Genomic DNA, 7,285 nt, shown 5'->3' with positions numbered 1-7,285 from the left:
TATGATTTGCATCAGAATTTCCTTGTCTATATCTGCAAATTCACAGTAAGCTGCAAGTTGTCTTAAGCGGACATGATATTCATCAATGGTTTCTGTTGCTGACTGTTTTGACTGTCTAAACTTGAAAATTTCAAAAGCTGCATTTATGTATGGAGAGAAATGCTTAGTTAGTGCTGCTTTGCTTAGCTCATAGTCACTGTCGTCCCCTGTATTGGGCAGAGTTGTGAAGATATCATAGACTTGCTCCCCTGCATAGTGCAATAACATGGCTTTCTTTCTTGCATTATCAGTAATGTTCATTGCTTGCAGGAATATCTCAAAGCGTTTCAGCCATTTATTCCAGCATGCTGCTAAGTTTGCTTGGGGCTGGTGCACATCAAATACAGCAAAGGAGGGTAAGCAGGCCATGGCTGGTGCTAGGATTGCAGTCTTGTACACAGTTTTCTGTAGCAGTGAAATACCTTTAGCTGATGATTCTTAATCCTCGTCGCCAATTGTAGTGTTGTAGTGAGGATGCAGGTCTTCTGGAATAAGTCCACTATGAGATGGTTACTCTTGTAGATCAGAACACTTTATTCCATGCTCCATCATGGCTCCCTGTATAACAATTCCTCCCCCTAAGCTCAGCTCCTCCTCCATTACTACCTCACTGTTGCTAGGCAGACAAAGCAGAATAAGTAAGCAGAACAGAACATACAGTACTTACTTATAACAACATCACAGAGAGTAGGACCTCCCTTCTTCTTGCTATCTGAGGTGCACTATAATAAGTGTCCTTACATACTATCTAGTAGTTATACATTAGCATCAAGTTCTCAGTCATTCCTAACATCAGTGACTGTATCAACATATACTGAACAATACAATATGAGAATATAACAACAACATGGCTGCAGCAATTAATCACTGTACCTGTAATCATAAGGGACATGCATCAATATGGAGAGCAGGACCTCCCTTCTTCTTGCTATCTGAGGTGCACTACAATAAGTGTCCCACCAGAAACACACCTCTGAGATACATGGTCCCACTCTAGTGTCAGATTACAGGACCTGTAAACTGCTAGTCTGACACTAGGTAATATCCAAATTTTTGTGTGGTGGATCTTTCTGTATATATCTCACATAAATACAAAAACTAAAATACATATAAATAAATGTGGAGATACACAGTAAGCCCCACAGACTTTTAAGGGTGGTGTATTACAAGTCTGAGGTTGTATATTGCTGTAATACACTAGTGTAAATGAGAACTTATTTTAAAACAATCAAATATAATATTGTTGTTCTGACAACCAGCACTTTTTTAAAACATCCGACTGTACAAATGAACATATACATTACTTATCATGCAGATTATATAGATGCAATAAAAATCACACTATAGTATATGTACCCCCTTGCCCTTTCCAGCAGCTAATGCTGACCACCTACCATATATATCAACTAAACAGATTGTAAATTCTTCTAGTAATAACAATTTAGACTGAAGCCCCACAGTGCGGAACTGCAGCATTTTTGTTGCAGATTTTGTATGCTACAATGGCTACAAAAGGAATAGGAAATATATAGCAAGTTCTTATACTTCTACCTTCTGCTCAATCCACTACTGAGTTTGGCTCACAAAACTGCAACAAAATAGCTGCATTTCCGCAACGTGGGGCCTTAGCCTTACAGTAATAACTGCAATATATATGTTATTTTAAAAAGGCAAAACCCATTTAAGGCTTAGGCCCCACGTTGCGGAGACGCAGCTTTTTTTGTTGTAGATTTTGCTGTGTTTTTTTTAGCTAAAGCCAGGAGTGGATTGAGCAGAAGGGAGAAGTATAGGAACTTCCTAGATATTTCCTTTTATAGCCATCTTGGCTTTGGTTCATAAATTGAAGTAAAATCTGCAACAAAAAAGCTGAGTGTCCGTAACGTGGGGTCTTAGCCTTACGGGAACTTGCGCAGCATGAAATATAGTCTCTGACATTACAAGGAAATATCTATTATTCTGCAGAATTGTAGAGAACACATAGTTTTACACAAGACACCTGATTGACAGCCCTCTCCCTATACATATATACATGTCAGGCAAGCTTAGCTTGTCATGAATCTGATGTGTCCTCTGCTGGGCTGCGTGTCTGAGCTTGCTTATTGCCAAGAATGGCTACAAAAGGAATGGGAAATATATAGGAAGTAGAGATGAGCGAACACTATTCGGAACAGCCGTTCCGAATAGCACGCTCCCATAGAAATGAATGGAAGCGGCTGGCACGCTGACTTTGCCGGTGGCCAGCCGCTTAACCCCCCCACGTGCTGGCTACGTCCATTCACTTCTATGGGAGCGTGCTATTCGAAACGGCTGTTTCGAATAGTGTTCGCTCATCTCTAATAGGAAGTTCTTATACTTCTCCCTTCTGCTCAATCCACTTCTGGCTTTGGCTTAAAAAACCGCAACAACAATGATCTGTGTTTCTGCAACGTGGGGCTTTAGCCTAAATGGCTAAATAAAACAAATGCAAATAAAACCTCCTTGGTGGAAAAGAGGAGCTTGCTCTATTGCCACCTTTTGGAAGGTAGCTCCCTGTACATCAATACATGGTCTTCAAAAAATCTATTAGCATAATCTAGGAATAATAGCCAAGACAGAATATATGAGAGCCTGTTGGTATTTTATGGTTATGAGAGAATGAATATACTGACAGGTTCCCTTTAAATCACGGAATTAAAAAGTCTATCATTGCAATCTGTTCAGCATGTCGTCATGTATACTTTATTTTTATGACAATATTTTTGCAATATATACATTTTCATTTAGCAAATCATGCACCAACAAAAAGCGATCCTACCATATACAAATCTGTTTTTCCTATAAGTACCAATTTTTCTCCTTATTATAGAGCTTCTTTATCTTACTACAGTTTCTTTGTATATATGTACCATTAAACCTTATATAAGGAGCAATAAACTGAGAGTCCTATAGAACCCAGGTTTCACATGTGTCAAATGTATTCAACATATACTGTGAATTAAACCATGGACTATCCCATAAGTCATGTAAGGAGTAGGATATAATCTCTCATGTGAATATACTGTACTAACGCTATAGGTATAGTATACGTAATGTAGCTGCACCTCACGTAACCTCTACTTCGTAGATACTGGCCTATTCACTACCAACATGCAAAGGCCAAAATGGAATGATTTCTCACAACACAAACACAGTAACAAAAGAAGTCATACAATCTACAGTGTTAAAATATAGTTTTCATTTGCCTATGAAGGTATATATAAATTCCTCCATGATATACTCCAAAGTGCTATCCTTGTCCTCCCCACTATGACGCGTGTCCCCTGAAAAAAAAGCAGGGTTCCTCAGGGACCACAAGTAGCCACTATACATGCAGTGCAGCAAAAATGACTTATACCAAAAAATATACAGCAAGAAGTTTATGTATTCATCGAATAGGATACGTATAAGACTCTTTATATGCACTGTGTGTCCAAATACAAGAGCTGAATATCAGACATACTATAGATAATGTAAAGGTAATGTCGACTATGTCAGAAGATATCAGACTTGCAGTGAGTAATGTACAGAAAATGTCAGGAAATTTACCAATGGTATCAGATTTATATTGGGTAATGTACACAAATATATGCTTACATTGGACAATATACAACAATATCAAATACATGTATGGGAAAATGTGCATTAATAGTATATATTTATATAGATATACTTAAAGATATACAGTCCTATGAAAAAGTTTGGGCACCCCTATTAATCTTAATAATTTTTAGTTCTAAATATTTTGGTGTTTGCAGCAGCCATTTCAGTTTGATATATCTAATACCTGATGGACACAGTAATATTTCAGGATGGAAATGAGGTTTATTGTACTAACAGAAAATGTGCAATATGCATTAAACCAAAATTTGACCAATGCAAAAATTTTGGTACCCTTATCATTTTATTGATTTGAATACTCCTAACTACTTTTCACTGACTTACTGAAGCACAAAATTGGTTTTGTAACCTCAGTGAGCTTTGAACTTCATAGCCAGGTGTATCCAATCATGAGAAAAGGTATTTAAGGTGGCCAATTGCAAGTTGTTCTCCTATTTGAATGTCCTCTGAAGAGTGGCATCATGGGCTACTCAAAACAACTCTCAAATGATCTGAAAACAAAGATTGTTCAAGGGAAGGATACAAAAAGTTGTCTCAGAGATTTAACCTGTCAGTTTTCACTATGATGAACATAGTAAGGAAATGGAAGACCACAGGGACAGTTCTTGTTAAGCCCAGAAGTGGAAGGTCAAGAAAAATATCAGAAAGGCAAAGAAGAATTGTGAGAACAGTCAAGGACAATCCACAGACCACCTCCAAAGAGCTGCAGCATCATCTTGCTGCAGATGTTGTCACTGTGCATCGGTCAACAATACAGCGCACTTTGCACAAGGAGAAGCTGTATGGGAGAATGATGAGAAAGAAGCCGTTTCTGCAAGCACACCACAAACAGAGTCGCCTGAGGTATGCAAAAGCACATTTGGACAAGCCAGCTTCATTTTGGAAGAAGGTCTTATGGACTTGTTAGGAGTATTTAGGTTCATTACTTTCTATTTTTTTTACCTGGGGAGTTTTTGGCTGCGCAGTGTCTGGGGTGGCATCCTGGCGCTGCGGGGTTGTCCTGTCGTGGGTATTGGTGCACACCTTCTGACTTGCACGCGCGCACTGCTGGTAGGCAGCTTTATTTCCTGGTTGATTAGTCTGTCCTCCCATTTGCACCTGGGAGGAGTGGTCTCTACTCTGTATTTAAACCCATGCCTCCCATGGTTCTGTGCTGAGTGTCGCTTTTACAGAGCTAGGCCTTAGCAGGAGGAGTAGGTGGTTATCTTGGATAGAGGAAGTTCCGTGGTTGGTTTTTGGGAGGTTTGGGTGAACGAGTTGGTTTGTGTGTTTTCCCTTCTGTGTTCACCAATCCTCCCTCTGTGTATAATTGACTGTGTGAGTGAATTGCCTTATCCTTTGATTTCTACTCAGTTTCCCTGTGTTTGTTTCCTAGTGTAAGGTTCCTTCCCATATTGGTTTGGGGGAATCCTTTCCCACATTTTTCCTGTGTGCTGCTTGTGTTGTTAGTCAGCGCACACCCTTGTCAGTCCCTGTCAGTAGCAGCTTCACTTGTTTGTTAGGGGTGACCCCCTTTAGTCTCCAGTCCCTAGAGATCTTATAGGGCATTCCTTCTCCCACTTCCCTCTAGGCCTACGGTATCAGTGAGAGAGGAGCCGTCGGGGTCAGGCTTAGCCTGAGTACAGCCGACCCACACCCGTGAGGCAGGGACCGGGATAGCTAGTGGGAGTAGTGCAGGGCAAGATTCCCTTCTGCTATTCCTTAGCCCCGTTGCAGCTACCTGGACTGACATAACAGGACTGATGAAACAAAGATTGAGTTGTTTGGTCATATAAAAAGGCGTTATGCATGGCATCCAAAAAAAACAGCATTCCAAGAAAACACTTGCTACCCACTGTAAAATTTGGTGGAGGTTCCATCATGCTTTGGGGCTGTGTGGCCAATGCCAGCACTGGGAATCTTGTTAAAGTTGAGGGTCGCATGGATTCCACTCAGTATCAGCAGATTCTTGAGAATAATGTTCAAGAATCAGTGACGAAGTTGAAGTTACGCCGGGGATGGATATTTCAGCATGACAATTATCCAAAATACCGCTCCAAATCGACTCAGGCATTCATGAAGAGGAACAATTACAATGTTCTGGAATGGCCATCCCAGTCCCCAGACCTGAATATCATTGAACATCTGTGGGATGATTTGAAGCGGGCTGTCCATGCTCGGCAACCATCAAACTTAACTGAACTTGAATTATTTTGTAAAGATGATGGTCCCAAAATACCTTCATCCAGGATCCAGGAACTGATTAAAAACTACAGGAGGCGACTAGAGGCTGTTATCTTTGCAAAAGGAGGATCTACTAAATATTAATGTCTTTTCTGTTGAGGTGCCCATACTTTTGTACCGGTCAAATTTTGGTTTAATGCATATTGCACATTTTCTGTTAGTACAATAAACCTTATTTCAATCCTGAAATATTACTGTGTCCATCAGTTATTAGATATATCAAACTGAAATGGCTGTTGCAAACACCAAAATATTTAGAACTAAAAATGATTAAGATTAATAGGGGTGCCCAAACTTTTTCATAGGACTGTAGATACTTATCCCCTGTTCAGATGAGATAGGAAGAAGAGTGATGTCTCGATCCTACTAATGTAGCTTTACAATAAATGGATAAGGTGGGCTGTTTCATGATGGAGAAAGTGTCCACTGTTGCAATGCTGATTCTGAACTTATCTATATGTATTGGTAGGCTCTCCTATCTTGTGAGACTATCCGTACAACTTGGCCTTATTTTTTTCACCGTATTGTGTCACTTATCTTCCATTAACCCTCAAGTGTATCTGTCAGCTGGTGCTACGTGACTGTGGTGCTTGAATTTGCAGAACAACCTGAGAGATTTGTAGATCACCCTATATCTGTGCCCATATAGGTATGGAGAAACACCTTTTGGCAACACTATGAGGACATTACAGATGATCAGTGTGATCTGCATTCCTGTATTTAGATCGATAACCTCATTAATGTACAATAAGGATTCTGCCAAGAGAAGAAGAAGAGGACAGAAGTAGAAGCCTAGTCTGATGTGATGCATCAGGAAAGTGCTGCTCGCCTTGGACGAAACACCATACCACAAACCGCTTTCTCTGGTTTTGTAACACAGGAATATATAGCAACACAAAATCATTGAAAAACATAAAATAAAACCATTAATAAAAAGAATATGGCACAGTCTTATGGCCTGTCCACCATGTAATGTCATAAGAAGTATGACCGGAAGAGAACACAGATGATATTGGCATTCGGCCAATCAACTCTGGTCAATGCATTCCTATGGGAAAAAGTCAGCTCGTGCATATCGCAAGCTGACAGGGATCCCGACGAGATGGAGCCCCAAAGAGCTGGGTGAGTAACATTCCCCCCTAAATAAAGGTAATCCCTAGCTTACCCTGCCTGTAGATCTGTCCCTGTCTCAGTCATATACTTCACAGTCCCAAATTAGTCGAATGGTAAATCTACCATTAGTCTAAATTGGAGGTTATCTGTTTCCGGCCGCCAATTCCTTTTTCCAATTTTTTTTCATTGCCTACGTTGTCGTAGTTCCTGTCCAACCTCCCCTGTTATTGTTGCAAAAAACACGCCAGGGAAGGTGGGAGGGGATACGAATTTT

The sequence above is a fragment of the Leptodactylus fuscus genome, chromosome 3 (assembly GCF_031893055.1).
Source record: "Leptodactylus fuscus isolate aLepFus1 chromosome 3, aLepFus1.hap2, whole genome shotgun sequence".
Lineage (NCBI taxonomy): Eukaryota > Metazoa > Chordata > Amphibia > Anura > Leptodactylidae > Leptodactylus > Leptodactylus fuscus.
Note: the sequence above shows the minus strand (reverse complement) of the source record.